General features: G+C 39.5%; 1 protein-coding gene across 1 annotated transcript in view; it reads left to right on the top strand.

Moving 5' to 3' along the window:
• Positions 1-22545: 22545 nt before the first annotated feature.
• LOC129777295 (uncharacterized) overlaps positions 22546-23985 on the top strand; it is a 58784-nt gene continuing 57344 nt past the window's right edge. The window contains exon 1 of the mRNA XM_055783510.1: positions 22546-23494. The gene's annotated coding sequence lies outside the window, so the exon portion shown is untranslated. The remainder of the gene's footprint in view (positions 23495-23985) is intronic.

Below are 23985 nucleotides of genomic sequence, written 5' to 3'. Positions count from 1 at the left end.
AGTGAAGTAAGTGGTCTGCTTTTCGGATTAGAATTTGCTCTGTTATCCTTATCACAATGTTATCCAGAAAACTTATTCCCCAGTATTTTCGAACTCCTTTCTCTGTTGGGAATTCTGGTGTTGTCTTGCGGATGATTCAGCCCGAATTGGATGAACTCGGTCGTTAGCTAAATTGAACTAAAGATTTGATCTGAGGCTTTGAACTGACTTGTTGAGTAAAAATCCGAACTTTATATACACGAATTCTCACTCACAGCTTTAAATTAAAAGGGAGCGAAAAGATCTCCCTTTCCTACTCAAATAACCGAAACCGCATCGGTTATCTGCCTGCCAATTTGGTACATAAAATTCAACCCATGGCTTCCATCCTTTGCTATCGCTAAAGGGGCTCAATTTGGTGAGGGTTTTACGACCAAACTATTTGCTGATTGCCAGCAAAGGAAACCCTATCTATATGTTCCTGTTCTTATCCTCCACTATGCCACCCGCGTGGGATCCTAAAGAAATAAGGGGCTGTCCACATGCCACGTGGACAACTTTAGGGGAGTAGGGGTTACGGAAATGTCCACGCTTGTCCACGGTGAGGGGGGAGGGGATCTAGACAATATCTACGTGAACACGTTGAATGAATATTTTGAAAAAACAAAACTGTTTACATCTGTGTTCAACTATATATGAAAATTTTTGCATGCTGCATTTTCAATAAATTCATTCGCATTTATCGACAAAAAGGATTGAGCTGTCTGATAGTGCTGAACATCTATATTTTTCATATAGTTGAACTTCTTTGCTGAAATGTGTATTCTGAGAATGCATTTTGGAGTGTATCTTTGAGGCGAGCGGAATGAACCATAATCAGCTATCCCCAAAACTGGTCTTCATCCGGAGAAAGTCATCTTTGTATCTGGTGAGATTCGAACGTAATTCTGCATTATGCATTATAAATTCCAGCAGGTTCAAGTACGCAACTAAACGAACCAAAATCAGCGATTTATAATTAGCCAATACGATAGGTAAGTGTTCCACCACAATTATGCCAAATCCCGGGTTTCTTCGACAGCCCGAAAAAAAAATCTTGGAGTTTGACTGGGATGTGGTACTCGGTGGAGTACCTATTTGGGCCGCACTCACCAGATATTGCATCTTCAGATGCCGTTGGAAAAAAGGACAAGAATTTCGACTCATTGGATGGCATTGTGCTCCCTTGGCCGAGTGGTTAGCGTCATAACTAACATGCCGGGTGTTCGGGTTCGATTCCCGTTCTGGTCGGGGGAATTTTTCGTCAAAGAAATTTCCTCCGACTTGCACTGTGATCACGCGTATTCTAGAGCTTGCCACTCAGAATGCATTCAAGGCGTGTTATTTGGCATAGAAATCTCAACTAAGTACTAATAAAAATGACGCAAGTAATACTACGTTGAGACGGCGAAGTTCCTCTAGGAACGTTAGTGCCATTGAAGAAGAAGAAGAAGGATGGCATAAAAAGTATCCTGCACAGTTTTTTGACGAGAAAACAAAAGGTCTGTGGATTTGTGGAGAAAAAACGGTGCACATACAGTACCTTTCAAGAAGTTAGAACCTCTTAAGTTTTTGAATTTTTCAGCGATCAGGAAAAGCTCGGATGAAACGAAGTGTAAATAGTGGGAAACATTAACTATCTTCGTTAATCTTATAAAGGAGTGATAATGTTAAATGGGGAGTAATATCTGGCGCGAAACATTTGAAGAAAAAAAACCAAACCGCCAGTGTTTCATAACTATAGAACCAGATGGAAAAGTCAGGAGTAGAACGAAGTATTTCGGAATCATTTGCTGCTGTTTTTGTGTCAAAACCACCGGTAATTGGTAATTGGTAATTGGTAATTGGGCACCAGTTAACGAAATCCGGACGGTCTTCAGGGACTAGGGACTTCCCAGATCAAAACCCATTTGAGAACTTGTGATGAATAATCTTATGAAGGGTAGATGTAGCTATCATTACTTTAACAGACATTGAACTAAAATGAGTTACGGATTAGAAACTGGTTGTTTATTTATGAATCACCTTAATTTTTTGTTTTTATTTTTTTTATTTTTAGCGCCTGAACAAAACAATAAAGTTCAAATGTTATTATATCCTACACTATATTCTCCATTTCAGTCGGAAGCTTAAAGAACATTCCAGCTTAAAAACTGAAACAGCTCAACCAGTTTACGTTGATTTATGACAGAAAATGTCCGAGACTAGATGCACTAGTGATGTTTCTAACTAAACAGTGATACGAATAACTTCACGGGCAGTGTTAGGCAATCAACCACCAATTGACCGCTATTACTAATGAAGCTAACATTTTTATCAAGTAAAACAGAGAATAGAAAATAAAAATTTTTTCTCCGAATTTTGTTTCCAAGAAGAGAATAAATGTCCACGTGGACAACAGAAGGAGAGGCATGGAAAATGTCCACGCTTGTCCACGGAGGGGGAGGGGGTGTCTAAAATCATGCTTTTTCTGTCCACGTGGTATGTGGACAGCCACTAAATGAAACACAAATTTCTGCATAACTCGGAAACTAATCAAGAAAATGAAGCCAAATTTGGCATGTGGGGGTTTTAGGGGCAATAAATGTTTGTAGAATTGTGTCTGAAAATAATTTTATATTACAATGATGAATTTTGTAGAAGTACTATGAAGTTTATAGTAAAAGGAAAGGTCAATTACACGATCAATCAATGATGAGTTCTGCGATTGGACCCATGAACGTTTCGCTTAGTATTACAACGTGAATGTTTGAAAATATTGATAGCAAAAAATCTATCCTGGGCGAAACGAAGAACGAAGCTCAATGTCGCCAATATGTATGAAGTAAGATGTATGTAATGCAAACTAAAAAAATAGATCGTTAACTCTACACAACTCAGGCAATGGCAGGATTGGAAAGGATAAGCAAGAGGGTCAACAGCTCCTAATGAAATGAGCAATTTATCGAATTAACGGAAATCGAGTGTTAGTCAATACGAAGCAATTACCGAGCCGAAACCGAACAGGTCAAACAACAAAATGTACAAAAAAATATTTAAAAAGGTCAAACCACACAAAAAGGCGTGCGAAACCAATTTCAAAAAAAAAAGATGTGAACTATTGGTAATCGGATATTTTTTTAACCGGCCAGCTGCACTCAATTAACACTGCCCTGTGACCCTTTGCCACAAGGCTTTCGGGATGAATCTTAAGAAGCAAGAATTATGAAAGATCGCGCCGAGGGCTACCGCAAGCGAGGGTCAATGGAATATAAGGGTGAACAATCCGATTGACTGCGGGACGTTGATCTTGAAATGAAAGAAAAATTAACCATTTCACTACAGCTGAGATTATTTTCACCTTTTCAGTTCTAATCAATATATCGCAATGCGTCTACCGTTGCGTCCATCTCGCGCTAGAGTTTCCTCAGTCAATCTCCATTTGAATAAACAAATTGCTTTTCATTGTTTGTTACAGTTTTTAAATAATGTTATGTGAAAACAACGGTAAATATTATGGCATTTTACCTTTTACAAAAAAAACACAGCTTCAGAAATGTATGCATGGAAAATTTAAGTTTTCGACTTGTTAAATTAGACTATATTGATTCATTCAAAAAGGGTCCGCGGTTATTTGACACTATATATCATATAGTCATATAGGCCAGGAAACACAAATTCAATTGTGTCAAAGTTAAACGCGTCTGAAATTGAATATTTTAGGTGACATTTTCTATCCAACTGTCGTACCGTATAAGAAATAATATTATTTTGGGAATGAGTGAAATTTCCTGAGAAACACGATCAAAATTATTCTTATGTGATCAAGAAATATTTTTGATAATAAAAAAATAGCATTCATTATCTAGTTTATCATTACCCAAACAAAAAATTTGTCGCTCCCTATTAAATCAGTCAGTATCTTGCCAAAAAACTTCTCCTGTCGTATACTCTGTGGGTTTACCTGGATGCGATCCTTATGATCTTCTAATAGAGGCCATAAATTAAGCTTAAACGATTCTTCCGTAGTTTGAAAATTGGACGCCCCGAACAGGGAGAGAGATGCGTCATCCTCGTCTTTACTTATCTATTTTCTGTCTGCGTATTCTTCACCCAGAGCCACACACAACATTTCCGTTTAAAGGATTCCCATTCCGGTTGTATCAAAACAGACAACAGACGCGGTTCCGAAAGGTGGGAAGCGCAAAGGGGGAATGAGTTTTTAAAACTCCAAACATATTTTGTCTTTATTTATTTTTTGGTTTTCGGCAACCGATGAAAGCATTTCCGGAATTGTAATCCTTTCTCACCGTTGCGCAACGCAGAATTGTAACGTGACACAGCTGTGTTTTTTGACGCGTTCCACATTTTGCTTTGTAATCTTGGAAGAGCAACCAAATTTGGAATAGAAATTTAATCAATATGTGAATGAACACAATTTAAACTAGACACAAACAGATAAATACGTTGGAAAATGTCAGAAATCGTCGAGCCACACACCGACAGGATCGTTTCGATAGAAAACATGTTAAACAATACCTTAAATTTGATCTCATCAACGGCGGAGGATCTAATCCTTCCATTCACACATCGGCTGCGACACGTCCAAATGTTTATACTCCAGGTGAGATTTAGATTTTTTTTTTCCTCAGTGTTTGATTTGCGACCGATCGTCTTGCGAAACCGTTGATTCCAAACTCTTCCCTCTTCAAAACTCGTTCCTTTCAACACATGAGAAATGCAGAAGATAACCATCTTTCGTCGTCCTCAAATCGGCGGCTCGAATCTCTCATATGCGCTCGAAAGAGTTTCAGCAGCTGAGCGCAGAAAATCAATAAAACGAAAGGATTCCGAAAAAAAGGAGTTAAAACGAAATCCCAAAATAGAAGCACAAAAAAAAACTCCTTTCCCCATTAAATTATGCGTCATCCCTTTTTTTTCTTTTGGTTCGGACGGTAATAAGAGCTGAAAGGATTCATCGTTTTTTTCGGTTTTGAATCCCCGTTCACGACTCCCTCTCTCTCCCTCTTCTTTCTCCTAGCCTGCTCCGGCTCATCCGGCGCTTGCCTCTTACCGAATCTTACGAAAATTGAAAAACGAACAAATTTTAACCCTTATTGGGATTGGGAAATCATCGTCCTCCTGCTGTGTGTGCCTTCGGATTGTGACCGTTTATTTTTGCTCCTTTGCTTCAGACTCTGTTATTATACCACTCGTCTCACTTCGCATGCATTCTCACCAGATTTTGCTACTGTTCCTACCTGAGAGATGATGATGTGCTTTGTTTGCCTACAAACGCACAGCCGGATGCCCTGGCGGGAGGAAGCCCTGGATGGCTGGCCTGCTGTTTGGTAACATTAATTTCATTACACCGTAAGCCCGATTGTGAACGGGTTGAAGCTGTTGCGTTGTAGGGATTCAAATTTTAACCGAAATTTCGGGTTGTTTAGCGGGAACGCACGGATTCGATCCGAGTCGTGATTGATTACCCTTTTGACCCTTTACTATTTCCTTTGACTATAAATTGTCTAGTACTTCTACAAAAAATCGTCCTTATAATATAAAATTATTTTCAGACACAATTCTCGTTCGAGATTCTTCAAGCATTTGGAATTAACATGTTTCTCAGTTGCATGGAATACGTGTTTGATACAGAGAATATTACAAAATAAAGAGAGCTCAAATCGGACCATTCCTTCCTCGGGTTTAGGGCACACCAACACGTTTGGCCTTCCATTTTTGTTTATATAGATAGAAGATATAGGAATGCGCTATTCCGTCTGAAAATCCTTTTCCACTTTCGAACAAAAATCAATTTCGTTAGCGTTAGCAACATCAAATGGACCAACAACGCTTAGCTAATTGTAGAACATATGGGAATTCAATTTTCCGAATTTTCCGATTTTTCTCTCCGCTATATTGATCTATGGGAAGAGACGGATACAACGAAATATAGATGACTGGAATTGAACCATTCCTTCCTCGGGTTTTGCGCTTACCTTTACATTGGGCCTTCCATTTTTATTTATAGATATAAGATATGGAAATGCGTTATTTCGCCTGAAAATCCATTTCCACTTACGAACAAAGATCAATTTCGATAGCGCAAACATCGAATGGACTAACAACGCTTATTATGATGTAATTTTCGAACATGTGGGAATTAAATTTTCAAACTAGGAAATATTGGAAAAGGTGAAGCGATTCTGCGGCGGGTGTTACTGGGTACTTAAATCGTATAACTTTGCATGTCCTAAGTCGTATATAAAGTGGGATTAAATCAAAATGGTATATTATATCGATCAAAATATTCATCGTGTATATCTCATATCGTATGAAATGCTAAAAAAAACCCGATTATATTTATCACGACAGATTAAGTCGTAGTTCGGTGTAACATACATCGGTTTCCATTTGCAGTGTTTTCCTGCTGGTGTACCTGTGATTCTTTACACACAGTATTGACACCTTTTCCCGACATTTACCAATACATCCGGCAAGTTTTCCAGGGAGTAAAGCATTTTTTTTCGCTGTTCTTGTCAGACATGATTTCACTGTAACGTTTGCATTGAAATAATGTGCTTTTTTCGGAGGGTGACAAAAAAAAACTAAGACAGAAAATTGAGTTTGATACATTTCCCATGGAAGTGAATTATATTAGCTTACTTGCCAAAAACTTTACACATTTGCGAGCGGCCTTCCGGCAGATAACCGGAACAGTCACCACGGTGAACGAAAACATGCGTGTCGCCATGTTTTTGAGTTCTTTCTTCGTTTTATTTATCAATTCCTTCTCAGTTTTCGTGACAAAATTGTTGGAGTAGATCTTACGCTTCAGGTTACGTTACGTTAGACGGGTTCGCCGACTTGGGTACCACATCGATATTCAGCCGCTCCATCTCCTCTAACGATCGCTTCGAGTAGTGGGCCGACGCCAGATCCGGCCAGAACACCGCGTCTTCGCCCTTATGGTAATTCTTGATGAACTACGCAACACCCGGCCGACACTCCGTACTATAAATTTCCCCGTTCACGGCCAGTCCGGAGCTAAAGAAGAGCGGCTTTGACATCCCCTTCTTGTTGGTTGTCGGCCACAGCAGCACCTTCTTGGGGAACTTGGTGTGTGAAATAAACTTCGCTTCGGAGCTCACTTCCTTCGTGGGGGAAGTAAAATACGAAGTGCTCTGCCAGTCGTTGTCATCCAGAGTGAGATAGGTGATGACACCACCGCCACGTCGCGATTCGCCGAGAAAATCGACTTGACCATCTTATTCAGCCGCTGCCGCTGTGTCATTGCCTGCAGCTCCGAAACCAGTGGACGCTTCCTGACATGTATGTCCATATTCGCCAGGTACTTTTTCACTGTTTGGCCAAGCGCGCAGCGATGTAGCCTCTTTTCCTACGATCTTCCTCTTCAGCAACCTTTGGAGCTTCTTGTCGCTCAGGGTCGTCGCCCGTCCGGAGCCTTCTTTCGATGCTCTGATTGTTGTTCAATGGCTTCACTGTTTTCGCCATCACGGTTGAGTTCGACTGATAGAGCTGTCAATTTTTGTCTGCTGACTTATGGGTTACTATGATTGATTTTCGTCAGTGTGTGTGAAGGTAAACCCATGAAAAATCGGCAATTTCTTTTTTTTTTGGCAAACGTTAGTAGCGTAAAATTGTAAACATCAAGAATGTTTTTTTTGCGTGTAACAAAATGAACTCCTTTAAAGTAACGCAACTGTTGCGAAACCGCCCGGGAATAACGATTCAAGACGCGAGCGTTGAGTGAAATTTGTTTTTTTAGTGTGTGTAGCGCGTTGAAAGCTAGCATTTAGTTTAATAATTGAATTGCATCAGGTTTTAAAAAAAAATTCGAGGGGTTGTATCCGAGATACGACCGCTTAGGACGTAGGATTAAGCAATCTTTTTTTTTTTAATTTGTTGGTTTATCATTTCGGATATTATTTGCGAATTCGTCGAAATTTCATGAATAACTCTTTAGTAAAAAGTTCAGGGGCCCCTTAAAAAGTTTAATGGTTTGCGTGGTTTTGTAGAATCATTTCGAGAAACTACGATTCGTTCTTGCCTTCGCAAGAACAATACACTAATTGGTCATATGTCGCAATTTATTTATTTATATCGCACTGCATTGAGTATTCAACGAGAGGCATCTTCCGTGCATCGCCATTCAACAAGCAACAAGTATCAATATGCTAGCGACAGCTTACTTACTAAGCAAGGGTGGAGTTTGCTTAGCAAATATTCTCTTTTCGCTATCCCCTTTCGTTATTTCTATTCTAGCGGCTGCATTAGTTGCCCGTTATTCACAGCTCTGTTCGGGAAAGCACACAAATGGACAGAACAAATGTATGGGGAATTGGGAATGGTTCCAATTTTCATCAATTTGAACTATATACAGACTATGAGATTGTAATGTATAACATATAAAACAAATCTTAGAAAATTTCCGATTCGATTGGTATGCAAATCGTTAAAATCCGTTCGCAGCAAAAATAGTTATTAACGTTAACTTTATTTCATAAAAATGTGACCTGTTTTCTGATTTGGCACCCTTAATGTAAGACGTAGTCCTACGTCAAAAGGAATCCCTAAACTGCCTTAAAGATGGACGAAGTGTGACACTGCAGATGGAGCATATTTTGAATAAAGAACTGTTTCGATGTTCAAACAAGCAAATGTATTTTACTTTCGCTAAAAATGCGAGGTCATGTTCACACATCCAATTGGCATATTCATTCACACTGAATCCATTCGAGCACAAAAGCCACGTGCCAAGAAGGATTTCAAACCGCCTCCACTTTCAAATCATTCACGATTATCCTCCCAAAAGCACTGACCTCAAACACTCTCACCCATCCCAAGGAGTCGTTGCACACGCGTGTCCTCCATCCTAATTGTCAGCCCACAAAGCAAATTATCACACCTTCTGCCGTTCTGCCACCATCCATCAGGTCTGTGTCTATTTTATCGTCTTTCTCTGTTTACCGTTCTGGTCGACCTCGAAAATTGACCTCTACTTAGGGGCGTACATCTCGGGGTCTTCCAGCGAGCCGAAGCCGGTGGGATTATCTCGAACGCAAGCCAATTAGTTTCGGTTACAGTAGACCTCCGCTCGGCACCACTATCTCTTTTGTTATTCCCGTTTCCTTCACACATTCCTTCCGTGTTGCATGTATAGCGCCTCTCGGGGTCGCTCGGAACTGTGAATAAGCAAAGGAAGTACGCGAATAAGGGTCCTGTTCCATACACAAAAGAAGCGGCCTCGAAAAAGGATATTGTAATAAACTCATTATAAGGTCAACGGCGGTCTGGCTGTGAAATGAATGAACGGACAATGGGGAAGCGTTCGGAAGAAGATTATTTGGTCACACCTCATTACGCAAATTTTATTTGTTTGTAAACATTTGAATAAATTTGAATAGACACGTTTTAAAGAAACTATTATCGCTTTTAAAGCCGCAACCCGAAACTCGGATTGCGGTGAGCAGAACTTCAACACGTATGGAGAGTGGTGATCTAATGATTAAAAACGCCTTCCGTTGGACTTTTTGCATGTGTTTGGTTCGCAACACAAGGAAAAAACGTCAGTAGAAATAAAAACACTGTAACTGTGCAAAAAAGAGCGCAACAAGAATTTAGTTTTGCATCGTAGCTACTAAAACACGGATTCCATTTACCTAAACAAAAGTGGAAAAAAGTGAAGGGAAAAGGTATAAAATTACTAGCCTGTGCGACGAGCAGGGGATGTTCATGAGTGGGTGGCGGCAATGGAAAATCTCCCACAGAACGTTGTGGAGAGGAAATACGAATATATGTATTCATTGTGTCAAAATATTCTCCTCTCAGTGATATTTTTATTTCCGTGCATTTGTCACTGAGCGAAGAGAGCCGTGCCTTGGTTCATTTTACGCTGTATGGATGTGGTAGTGACCAGTGGAGAAACGTGTTTTTGTCGGGTTGAGTTCTCTGTTTTTATCGTGTAGAACCTCTTTCTACGTTTAGCGAAACACCGCGCAGTGCGGGGCTGCCTTTCCTGAGAGAATATAACAACGATAAAGAAATAATAAAAAGTAATAATAAAAAAATGTACTTAACATATTAAGGACCGCAAGGAAATCTGTAAGACATACGCCTGGGACCACACGTTTCGGGGCAAACTTGTACGCTTCATTTGTTCGGATTCCACGAATGAGTTCGTTTTCTTCGGTATGGATGAGACGAAGGCACACCATCGGTAGGCCTTGTTAGATTCTTGGCAGACCAAGGATTTAACCATCACTATTTCGTGATCCATCCGTAACATCCGTAACTCGAAACACGAGAAAACTCGTGAGCGGTCCTTAGTATATTAATGTACAAGAATTGAATTTCCCCCTTCGAAGAAGACTCTGTCCGACTGTTCGATGCGATGCACTTATAGAAACCATTTTGGAACATCATTTTTCGTTGAACCCTTAGTACATCTGCCTACTGTGAATGCGCGAGGCCACCAATATTTCTAATAAATAATGTAAGTGCTAAAAAACAAATCTAAGTTTTCACGTGATAAAATCGTTATAGGATGCTGCAGTAATAGTTGGTGTATCAGTAAGAGTGATAAAATAATGTTTGTCAGTATTAACGTACATCCGATATTATTTACCATCATCAAACGATGGTGACCTGTATAGTTTTCTAACATTATGATTGAAATTGTTCTGAATTGCATTGTTCAAGGGTGATTAAAGCTCCGAGCGACTTGGGATATTTTTATCGCGATTGAGTTGTCATACCTGAGAATAGTAGTAGAAACATCCTTTTGATAGGAAATGTACATAAAAAGCTATTCTTGACAGCTATTCCTTCATAAATCTGTATAAATATATGTAATATGAAAAAAAACCAAGGCTCAGAGTTTTTCATTCAATCACAAGTATATTTGTACGTAAAACGTTCTAGAAATCAAATGAGAGCTGATAGATTAGGTACATTGGATTTTTTATGGACTTAGTGAGAAAAAAAATTGTGTGTTTTACAAATGCTTTGAAAACACAGAAAAGAGTCGTTTTTTATTTCTTTTTTTTTCTGTCGAGTTAATTTCAACAAAACTAAATTGCCATCTCGATGTAAGAAGATGTTAAGGCGACCGTGCACTGTTCGGCCGGTGGTCAAATATTTGACACTTTTTGACAGATCAAATTTGGTTGGAATTTGGTACAAAAACTTTTTTGTTTGTCACTCTTCCATCATCAACAGTGGTGTCAGTACATGGTTCGAGGAACAGGTCCATGAAAAGTTTAGGAAAACTAAAACGTAATTTTTGATTGATGTGCTTTGTGTCAAATATATTCAACTTCGATTAAACAGTATGTGCATCTTTTTTGAAGCTTTTTTTAGGTCTTTTCAACTCATTTAATGTTTGGGCTTTTCACCAACACCTGACTAAAGGGTGTGTCACATCAAATTCCATCACGGAAAAAACGCTGTAGAAAATTAATTTTTAGGAATTATATCTTCAGCTTTCGCTTATAATCAGATAAGAGTGTATAGATCACGTTGGTCATGCTTCACTGTCAATTTTTCGTAAATTTGGAAAAATGTCGTCGAACGAAAGAGAGCGCCGTGAATTAATCCTGTGCACTCATTTCGAGAATCCGGAGTTGTCACATCGGGACATCGGTAAGATGCTGGGAATCGTCCAATCCACGGTCAGCAGAGTACTAAAACGATACTTCGAGAACCTAACCATCGACCGGAAGGTGAAGAACGGCAAAAATGGATGCTCCGTCAGTGAAAAAGATCACAAACGCGTAGTTAAGCAGTTTAGACGTGATCTGAGAAGTTCGGTCCGGGATGTCGCCAATAAGCTGAATTTGTCAAGTTCATTCGTCCAGCGGACCAAGCAGCGGGAGGGCCTGCGTACATACAAGGTTCAGAAGGCTCCTAACCGCGACGAAAGGCAAAACATGGTGGGGAAGACGCGAGTCCGGAAGCTGTACACCGAAATGCTGACGAAGCCGCATTGCCTGGTAATGGACGACGAAACCTACGTCAAAGCGGACTTTCGTCAGCTGCCGGGCCTGTTGTTCTTCTCCGCAGAGGACACATTCAGCGTTCCGGTGGAGATTCGCAAGCAGAAACTATCCAAGTTTGCCAAAAAGTACATGGTGTGGCAAGCGATCTGCTGTTGTGGAAAGCGGAGCGCCCCCTTCGTGATGACCGGCACGGTAAACGGGCAGGTTTACCTTAAGGATTGCCTACAGAAGCGCTTACTAGCACTATTGAAGCAGCACGAGGGCCCGACCATCTTCTGGCCGGATCTCACTTCGTGCCACTATTCAAAAGACGTGTTGGAGTGGTACGAAGCCAACGGGGTCACCTTCGTGCCAAAGGAAATGAACCCACCCAACGCGCCGGAGCTTCGCCCAATAGAGAAATATTGGGCGATTATAAAGCAGGCCCTCCGGAAGAACTCCGGAAGTTGTCAAATCGGAGGCGGACTTCAAGAGAAAATGGATTTCTGTTCAAAAAAACTACAACCTGACGTTGTACAGAACCTTATGGACGGGGTAAAGAGGAAGGTACGACGAGCATACGGGCTTGGGCTCGAAGTATGAATAAAAAGAAAATGCCAAAAGTTGTTTAATAGTTTTTATTTTACTGTCTAAAATTTTCAAAAGGATCGGTCTACTGGGCGAATCTCTACAGCGTTTTTTCCGTGATGCAATTTGATGTGACACACTTCATTAGTAGCAATGACGATTGTGCAATTGTGTTCGATTGCAAGAGTTCGCTTGATTTGCCGTAATTACTTCGATTTGATTAATTAATTATTTCTATTCAAATGGCTTTAAATTATAAAATTCATTCGTTTAAAGTTTAAGTCTAGCTTGATGATTAAAACGATGATTAAAAAACAATTAAACTATCGATGGTTCGCTTAGTATGCGGACGCGCATCTGCAGGTTGGACACGAAAACGCGGACAAATGCTGCCATTTACATATTTCATTGCTAAAAAGTTTCGAAATGCTTATTGAAGCCCATAGTTCTCGCTGCTGATGTAGATTCGCGGAACGAATGGTTCGAATTTCAGTCTAGAAACCCCGCCCTGTTCTAACTAATGCTTCGAGAACGTGTTCAAATCAGCTGGTTGCACAAAAGTTTGTTTCTTTGAAAAATACGAACAGCTGGTACAATTTGGATCTTTTGCGCCTTAAGTGTAAAGGTGGGACCACAATGCCGCGCTATGCGTCGCATTGCGACAATTGTGCTTTGACACTTCATTTTAAATATGTGTGTTTCCATTTAGTCAAACACAATAATGCGTTGCGTCATTAGCATCGTTGTACTAAACGCTAGCATTTGTTCTAAACTTCTTCTTCTTCTTCTTCAATGGCACTAACGTTCCTAGAGGAACTTCGCCGTCTCAACGTAGTATTACTTGCGTCATTTTTATTAGTACTTAGTTGAGATTTCTATGCCAAATAACACGCCTTGAATGCATTCTGAGTGGCAAGCTCTAGAATACGCGTGATCACAGTGCAAGTCGGAGGAAATTTCTTTGACGAAAAATTTCCCCGACCAGAACGGGAATCGAACCCGAACACCCGGCATGTTAGTTATGACGCTAACCACTCGGCCAAGGGAGCACAAGTTGTTCTAAACTGCTTGCGCCGAATTATCGATGGCAGTGGCATGGTGTCGACGTCTGGTGGCAACTTCAAATTAGGGCCATAATTTGGGTCCCAAACTCGTTAGTGTAATCTCTATCAGATTAGAAGACACGAAGCCGGTTTTTAAATTCTAAAATTTTAATGAAAATTTTCACATCATGTTATTTGATTACTTGAAACACGTGTTTCTGACTTTCATTCAACCATATGGCTAAACAATTCCAACATTGTTGCTGAATTTTTTCATCATAATATAGAATTCTCGCGTAAATTTTGAAAAGGTCGAATGTAACATTTTCGTCAACTCGAGATAAACGAAGTTGAAGACCCGAACATTAATCTGCGAATTGTATTGAAAGGTATCGATCTCCTTCGCTACTTTCACCACTAGCAGTCAAGAATAACTCTGTAAAACCAATCGCAACTATTGTTCAGTGATTCGAGCTTAAATTTGAAGCCTAGGAACGAAAAATGTTACATTGGACGTTTTGATTGCCGCGTTTGCACATTGGACATATTACGTTGCACGATGCGAATCTGAAACTAACTACTAAACAGCAATTCAAATATCAGCATTTCGTTCTAAAGACGTATTATTGTTGTTATCAATCGTTGAATTGCACTGAAATCGCTAACAACGCCTGTAAGAAACAAAAACCTAAAACGACCGAAGTACGACTTTGTGTTGTTTTGACTGCTTTGTTACTTCGGACGTTCCGAGCGTCGGAGGAAAGTGGCGTCCGAAGTAACAGCCGAGTGCTTAAAATACGAATCTGCACATTGGATATTTTTTGTATCGGCGATAAAAAGATGAAGAAGATAGATACATGAACGGTTGTTCTTGTAATGCATTCAATGATTGAAAACTAAGAGTGTGCATCCATTAACTCGATTTGTTTACTTTTGTTACATAGGACCTTTTCAAAAGTTAAGCGAGAATTGCCTTCATAAACAATTTTCGTATGAGACTTTTTCACCACCTGCAAACAAAAATGTTTCTCATTTAAATGGAATACTAGTTTGATATGGAAAAGCTAATTTACATTCATAATTTTAATTTTGAAAACGGTGTTCATTCCGACTGAAAATCAGCTATTCTTACACGCTCCCCTAAACTAGTGAACGAAGTTCAATGCCGCCAGCGGATATGGCAATGTGTTGTTTTTAAAAACATTCAACTGATCCGTGGACACTACAAGAACAAGATTTTCATACGAATTTTATTTTGTTTTTGTTTACATTAAAAGTGGTGACGCGAATGCTAGATTGTGACTGCAAATCAACAGACTGCGTCGGGCAAATGTTTTAGTACAAAACGCAAGCAATGACAGCTCATGAAAAGCAACGCACAACGCGGCATTCTGTTTCCACCTTAAGAGAGACAGGGTGACCGGAATAAATCGCCACAGTAAACAACTGCAACAGAAACAACCGCTTAGAAAAAGTGTAGTAGGCTAGAAATATTTGGCGCGGGAAAAACATCATGTGCCTCACATTTCTATTATAAATTTATTCTCTTGTTCTCGTTTTTCGAAATTTATTCTGAGGACAATGTAATGGGGACGAAGTCCCCATTTGGCGAGGATAAGGAATCGAGGCGGCCCATGCCGCCAAGATGACGCAATCCGAGTCCACCGCCGACCCGCCGTCGGAAGCGGCGGTGTCTCGCACGCAAACCTGGGATCCACTGATTGCCCGGTTAGTTTGAAACATAGGATACGATCCTTTAGCAATGTCCGACCGAGCTCTAGCGAGCGTCGGACGGTATACGTCTGCCCGGGGCGTTACGTTTGCCTGGGGCGATACGTTTGCCCGGTTAATTCTTGTTTTGAAATACAATACCGCGCCACAATATTTATAGCCTACTACACATTTTATAAGCGGTGGTTTCTGTTGCAGTCGTTTTCTGTGGCGATTTATTCCGGGAACCGAGAGACAGATTGTACAACAAATTTCGTAGAACGAATAATGAAATTCATTGGACTATGTACACGATCGCGCGTAATAGATATTCGCGATCGATTAAGAAAACTCGTTGTGAATATATTCAGAGGAAAATTGATCATCAAAACAACAACAAAGAGTTATGGAAAATTCTGAAATCTTTATTGAAACCTAGTAATAGCAACCCGCGGTTCATAAACTTCAATGGCACTTTTGAACGATCTGAACCTGATGAAATAAAACAGCCGGATAATAGTAATTGTAAATTTGAAAGTTTTCACCCAATTACATTAAACGAACTTAGGACTATTTGCTTTTCTTTAGGAAAAACGGTTGGTGTTGATAATGTTAATGCTAGAGTTATTCAAGATTGCTTTCATGTCATTGATTACATCTTGCTGGACCTTATTAATAAATCTTTAATAACTGAGCATGTGCCTCAGGTGTGGAAGGAATCTTTCATAGTTCCTATTCAAAAGGTTGCTGGAATGATTAAAGCCGAAGAGTTTCGTCCCATCAACATGTTGCACACATTAGAGAAAATTTTGGAACTTGTTGTTAAAGGTCAGCTGTTGGACTATTTAAACTGTAACGCTTTGCTAATAACAGAACAATCGGGTTATCGGGAAGGTCATTCCTGTGAAACCGCATTGAACCTGGTGTTAGCAAAATGGAAAGAGAAATTAGAATGTAAATATACCATCATTGCTGTTTTCTTGGATCTGAAACGCGCTTTCGAGACAATTTTTGTTGTTGAACGCGATTAAGCACTTTGGAATTAGGGGTACTGCATACAAATGGTTTGAAAGGTTTGTATTTGTATGACAGAACTCAGCGGACTATTTTTAACGATTTCATTTGCAGTGCCGTAGGGAATAATCTTGGAGTACCTCGGGGAAGTGTATTAGGGCCCATTTTATTTTTTATGTACATCAATGACATGCGACGAGTTTTACGATTTTGTGACATCAATCTTTTTGCAGATGATACTATGTTATTCATTGCAGCTAATGATTTAAATCAGATCGTGTTACATTTGAATGGAGATTTGCATTCTTTAAGTAGATGGTTGAAGTATAAGCAGTTAAAATAGAACATAAGTAAAACTAAATATCTTATAATCTCGCGAAATCGCGAAAAAAATACTGAAAACGTCTCTATTGTGATTGATGATGAAACTATTGATCGTGTTCGGGAAATTAAATATCTTGGCGTGATTATTGATGACAAACTCAAGTTCAACACTCACAGTGACACTGTCATTAAGAAAATTGCCAAAAAGTATGGAATCTTATGTCGATTGAAAAACGATTTGATCATTCACAGCAAAATACTACTGTACAAATCAATCATCTCTCCTCATTTGGACTTTTGTTCTTCCATTCTATTTTTAGCCAATGACACACAAATATCGAGGTTACAACGCTTGCAGAATAAAATAATGCGATTGATTCTTAAATGTAATAGGTTCCTTTCCTCATCTTTGATGCTGGACGCTCTGCAATGGTTATCTGTGAAGCAAATAATTGTTTATTTAACTATGGTGTTCATTTTTAAAGTAGTTAACGGTTTGCTGCCTCGATATTTGAGTGATCAAATTGAAATAGGAAGTGATTTTCATAGATATAACACTAGAAACGCAAATGAATTGAGAACACCTAATTTCTTATCATGTGCTCCACAAAATTCGTTGTACTTCAAAGGAATAAATGTTTTCAACTCGATGCCAAGACATATTAAATGTGCAACAACACTTACAGAACTCAAGAGGCACTGTATTTCACACATTAAAGCTGTGTTTTATTCACAGCCGAATAATGTTTTTTTAAATTTTTTGACGAAGATTGTAACTGAAGAAACTTCTTCAGATACGAACGAATAATTTAGTGTGAACAGTTTATTGCAGAATTTATATACATATATTTTTTTTTAAATGAATACTGTACCTGACGAAGTTTTTTTTTCCAACGGATTATACTGTGTAGAATTTGTTGTTTTTTTAATTGTATTTTTCAAAAATTGTATTCATCAGTATTATGTCCGTAATGATCATGGTGATGATGGACTATTTTTATTTTTTATTTTGTTGTTTTCTTTTGCAGTAGTTAAAAAAATAAAAGTAGTCTACAAAAGTTTGAGCCTCGCGCGCGTCGCACAGATATAAAGGATATAAAAGGAAAAAAAAGTTTTGTGAGGGCCGGTCTAGGATTTTTTCGTGATGGAAAATTTCTCGACATCTCTGTATGGGGGTACTCATTGTCTATCCAAAACTAGACTGGCGGTTGGACTTATGCTCTGGTGGACCAATTGGCTGCAAGGGCCTAGTCGGGATCGTATCGGCACTGTGGCGGACAAGACTGAGTATTGGCTTCTCTTTTGATAATGGAATACAATTTTTTTTTAAATTTATATCTGTAAGTAAAATCAGTTCGTTTTTTTGTTAAACTAATTTCAAAGCTGAGGAAAAAATATTATCTTCTAGATAACTCGTCTTGCTCAAACCTTTGTAGGGGAAGGTGGCGGGATCATCATCATCATCATCAACAGGCGAAGATTCACCAAAAAATTTTCCCGCCACAAGGTTATGTCGAATTCCAGGAATTCCTTCGATTCTCGTGATTTGAAACCATCGAAGTAATGCTTGATCGACATTTTCTTTTCGCGATTTTTGAAGCCTCTCCGTCTTCAAAACATTTGAATCGAACGATTGCTTAATCCGGTTCATGTTTTTGGAAATCATTGAGATTGTCGAATGACCCACCACCCAAATTCTTTCGCGAGAGATGAGTTCGTTCCTCAATTTTCAAATTTGCATTTTATTGCACATATCTCCTCAATCGTGAATGCTTTACGGCGTTGAGATTACATTTTTTTCACAGAATAACTCTAAAAACAATGCGTAACTTTTAACTGTCAATTACTCACTGAGATTCAAAACAAAAACGAGCCACGTGCCGAACGTCGTCGGAAAGCAACGAACACTATCGAAGGTGTGAAGAATCATGTCGGTCATCAATCGACATTATTTATTAAAAATGGCTCATAATAAGCGACATGTCACTGTAAAGGAAGTTATTTTATCCGATTTTTTTACAAAGAATTTTAAATGAATACCACACGGTGCCCCCCCTGGAAAAAGTGATCATCAAAACCAAGTATAGGGCTCGATTCCTTAGGTAATTATACACCTCTGGGCAATTTAAAAAAAAAACCCCTAGTCGAATTTTCGAGAAATCTTGATTTGAAGTTTTTAGGTCAAAAAAAACCAAAATAATCATTATTCTATGTACTCAATATCGCCAAGATACCTCCAAAAAGGTCCAACAAGTTGTCCGAGATGTTTTCAACCGGAAGGTACATGTTGCTGTTGTTACAATTGTAATTATTTACAACTGACTTAACTCACTAAACAGGCTTAAGTATGTTGTTTATACGGTTTACTTTGTAATAATTAATACCGAGGAAGAAACGATCGGCTAAATATTTATAGCTTACTTTGTTTTATTGCCGACCAACTAAAAAAAAATCAGCGGACATAGTAGGCTTTGAATATTAAAAATATCCCTAATCATTAAGCTCCAGCAACGTTGACAGACATTGAGCACGTGGTTACGATATAGTTGTATTTTTTCTTGTGTTTTTCCTTCAAAATGGATCGTCATGAAAAAAACAGAAAATTGGTGTGCGTACTTTGTCTTTCAAGGACGACGCCACTTCGACCGATAAGTGAAAGTATAAAAATTGTTGTCGGACAATTTCTGCAAGGTTTCGAAGCTGGAGAAAACCTGTATCCGTCGGTCATCTGCACAACATGTCGCGTGGCGCGTGGGGAGTACAGCAAGGGAGGTACTAGGGTCCCCAGGATTCATAATTACAAGCTCGAAAATTCAGTTATCACGCGATCCCAGGGTATATGCAAGTGTGAAATTTGCGTCACTGCCAGTACATATGATTGCAGAACCAATCTTCCTGGTTTCGAATCCAAAAAGCCCAAGTTCGGAAGACCCTGATCCACACCAGGCACTGAAGACATTGATGATTGATTGATGTTTTGATTAAGGTCAAAGGCGAGAACGATCTGAGCATTTCGGCCTATGTATCTACATGAAATTGGGCCATACCTTAAAAAACTTAAATTTTCAATATTTTTATTAAAACAACTTGCCTAATGGAACAAAAACATGTAAATTTTAGAATTTTAGGTATGGGCCCAATTTCATGTACATAGGCCCTTCACCCTAGTATTTTATTTAGAACATAGTTTGTGTTATGCAATCTGTTCATTAGATAGGTATAGTAAAAAGTATTCGAGCGTCGGGAGTAAAAATCGAACCAGGTGTAAGGAATAAGCTAGTGGAGATGAACCGACAGCTTAAAGATTTGTTCGAAGTGGTTCAGCTGTCTAGCGTCACGGAAAAGGTTGCATCTTCATCAGATCATGTTGTTGCGTATTGCACGAATGTACCCGAGCTCATGAACCGTATTAAGCTGTCAAGGTCAACTGCTGGAGATGATTGTCTTGTTAAAATTGGAATTGACGGGGGTCGGAACTTCTTCAAAATCACGTTATCTTTGATTTTCCCACCAACGGAGCATCTAGCTGAGAATAGATTCAAGGATGGTGGCGTAAAGAAGCTATTTATAATTGCTTGTATAATTTTATAATTTGCATTATGGCACACTCCTCGAGGAACCCGTGTCCATATTGCGAGGCCCTCAAAAGTGAGCTCGGCGCAACAAATAGTATCTCGAGAACAAAAGGTACCATCAAAGATCACTGCAACCGAAAAATGGAAATGGTTGGAAAGAACTCTGCAAGATGTGTCAATGTCCCTCTAGTTTCCGGTAACGATGGAGACAAAATCCTGAACCTTTGCCCGCCTCCGCCACTACACATCACGCTTGGACTCGTTAATACGATTTTCAAGTCCGTCGAAGAGAAGGCTGCCAACTGTTTGGCAGACAATCCTGAGCTTTCAGATTACGTCATGGCAAGTTATGCTACTAAACAAATGTTGATAAAAAAAAAACTCTTATTAATGTTACGATTTTCAGGTTCTGAATAACTTCAAAACCATGTACACGAAATGCTATTCTTTTAATCTGGAACATGATCTTGAAGAGTCAATCGTTGAATTCACAAATAGCTGGGAAAATCTTCAACTGCCGTCTACGTCTAAGTACCACATCGCTAAGTACCGCGTTAGTGAGTTCTGCAATGAAACAGGTAGAGGGCTTGGATTGTACAATGAGCAGGCTTCCGAGTCTGTTCATTGTGATTTCGACGAGATTTGGCAGAGGTACAGAGCACCGAAATCATCGCACATTTACAATGATCGCTTGATAAGTGCATTGATTGATTATAACAGTTATCATATGTGTTAGGGTTAGCTTCTTACTATTAGCATGTAACATTCACTTTTATTTTACGTTTCTCCATTAAAAAGCACCATTACTGAATTGAAAATCACTTTTTATTTTCTCATTCCAAAGAAAGCAACGCTTAAGTTAAACTATAACCATTAAACCATATAAACAACATACTTAAGCCTGTTTACTGAGTTAAGTCAGTTGTGAATAATTACAAATGTAGCAACGGCAACATGTACCTTCCGGTTGAAAACATCTCGGACAACTTGTTGGACCTTTTATGATGTATCTTGGCGATATTAAGTACTTCGAGTTATGATTATTTTGTTTTTTTTTGACATAAAAACTTCAAATCAAGATTTCTCGATCTAAAAAAAAATATTTTTTTAAAATTTTCCCCAGCGGTGTAGAATTACCTAAGTAATCGAGCCCTATACTTGGTTTTGATGGTCACTTTTTTATAATAACGGTCCAGGGGGCATCGTGTGGCAATCTTCTTTGTGTAATTACATCATAATAAGCGGAGTCATAATAAAGGGATTCTTCTGTATCTCAAAATAATGATAATAGTTTGGTCATAATAGTAGTAGTGACAGGTGTCCTGATTTTTAACTCCGGCCAGATGGTATCCCTATGAATTATTAATTTAAAGAAATAAGATATTCCATTAATCACTTCGGTAATGTAGAGAATTTTGCATTAGACCAATTCTGTGCCCATAAAAATTGTCCCAACAGTATTCCATATCTGTCAGAAATAACCATTCGACCGTTCAGATTCCTCTTTTGTCAGGCTACGTCATATGGTTTAATCAAAACCATGGACGCATGTAACACCAGAAAAATATTTCAACTGCATATTTTTTATCATCTTTTTCAATACTGAAATGTGTTTAAATAATTCAAAAGGTATTCTCCGGAAGTTTCAAATCAACCATTTTTTGCGCAAATGTAATGTACACTACCCCGTTTCTTTTCTCGCTACCCATACTGTATATAGACGATCTTTGAAAACTTGGTGCAAATATATAAGTGCATTTTTTTTTTCTTGTCGCTTTTTCAAAATATAAAATCCAAATTGCACTTCCCCTTTGCTGGACCTAAACCAAGGCTAAATTTCCATATTCACTCTCTCTCTCTCACCCTCTCGCTCTCAGTTGGTTGCAGCAACAGCAAAAAAAAATCTCACAAAACATCATCATCATGTGTTCATTCATTTGCGTTCAGTTTTTAGATTATATATTTGAGCACACAACACAATGTCACATTTTTTTGTTATCATCGTACGATGGGAGAGCGCAGAGTACACGCTGTTTTTGTTGCAAACTCTCCGTTTCTCAGTTATTTCGGGGCGCAAATGAACACACAGCGAGCGAGAGGGAGTGAGCGAAGGACACAACCATAAATCCAGTGCGCGCGCGAACGAGAGGCAAACAAAAACAAAAAACGCACACATAGTCGTCAGCGAAGCGGAGAGAGCGCGAGCGAGCGAGCGAGCGAATGAGAGCGCAAAACGGAAAACGTCAAACAGCACCGCTGCTGACGGACGGACGGCGGAAATGTGCTGCTGGTTCATCTCATTTCGAAATCAGTAATCGTCGAGAACGGTACGCAAGCGACCATTTTTCTTCGATACGATACGAAACACACCGAAAAAAAAAGCGATAGAATATTTCTCTTCTCCTGGAAGTTGAAGGTGTTTGGTTTTTCCGAGAATTGTGCAATTTTTTTTAGTTTCGTTCGTCGCGGAAAATTTAATCGCTGGAATTTTTGCACCTTTTCTCGAGGCCGCGGTCTGTGGTTCACTGTGTGTGTGTATGTACGCGTTTGTGCATGATAAAGGCGGTGTTTTGTTTTGTGCGCGACAAGTGTCAGTGGAGCACGTGTGTGAATCGTTTGCATTCGCACACACCTTTCTCCACCCACTTGTGTGTTTGGGTGGCAAATCCGTTGAAGCAAAAAAAAAAAAGGGAAAAAACACTGAAAATACTCACGCGTTCAAATTGTTTCGCATGAGTCACTCGCGGTGGCAGCAGCATTGACGGGGCCAGAGAACAAAAGGCGCGTTTTTTTTGAACGCAAGTTCGCAGATAAGTTGTGCTTCTCTCTCTCGATAATCGTATTTTTTGCGTATTTCGATTGCGCGAATCATTGCGTTCTCGCTCGTTCCCGATTGGTGGAGAACAAAAACAAAACACGCGTCGCTGCTGTTGTTTGTGGGGCGAATGAGGGTAATTGGGAAAGGAGTGAAGGAGTAGAAGAAAACATAAGTTTTGTGCAACGAGGCCAGTGTACAGATTCTCGGATAAAGTGAAGAAAGTCGATTTGAGTTGCACGTGTTGAAGCGTCGAAAAACAATCGATTTGAATTTGGAGCACCCCTCGGCGCCATATTTGTTTTGAGTGTTGTGAGTGTGCAACAAGCAACAACAACAATAACAAAAGACGTCACAGCAGGCGCTGATAAGAGGCGAGACTGTGGGAGCGCTCGTGTGAGAGAACCGAAGGGTGGCGTGAATTTCCGGGTAAGTCAATGAGTCTTAATTGCGGAGTGTAAACAATGCTGTTTTCGAAAACTTCCACTTATCAATTGCAACAAATTGTGTTCGTGAGAAAGAAAAAAATGAACATTCTTCAGTGTGTGTAGATAACTGCTAGAAAATTTCCTTATATATTTGCAAAAAAAAAAAACCCCAACCGAGGAGAGTTTCCCAAAGTATCGATTTTTCCGTGTAATTTGAGTCGTTTTTGCACCCTGCTCCTGCTACCATCACCACCGCCACCCTCCACCGCAAGGATGATATTTTGGGTCAACTTGGTCTTGTCCCACGGGGGAAAACTGCCCCGATTTGTGTGTGGCAGAAGACCCACCTTTAAAAACGAACCACACACAGAGAGACAGAGCAAAAAGAGGATCGTCCACAGATTGCCCCCCAAAGTTTTAGGCAGGGAAAGTAGGGTGAGCCGCGGTCGGTACACATAAAAACCGATCCCATCATAAACACAGGGAGCGACC

The sequence above is a fragment of the Toxorhynchites rutilus genome, chromosome 1 (genome assembly GCF_029784135.1).
Source record: "Toxorhynchites rutilus septentrionalis strain SRP chromosome 1, ASM2978413v1, whole genome shotgun sequence".
NCBI lineage: Eukaryota > Metazoa > Arthropoda > Insecta > Diptera > Culicidae > Toxorhynchites > Toxorhynchites rutilus.
The sequence above is the reverse complement of the archived record's forward strand: the minus strand, read 5'-3'. Positions and strand labels throughout refer to the sequence as shown.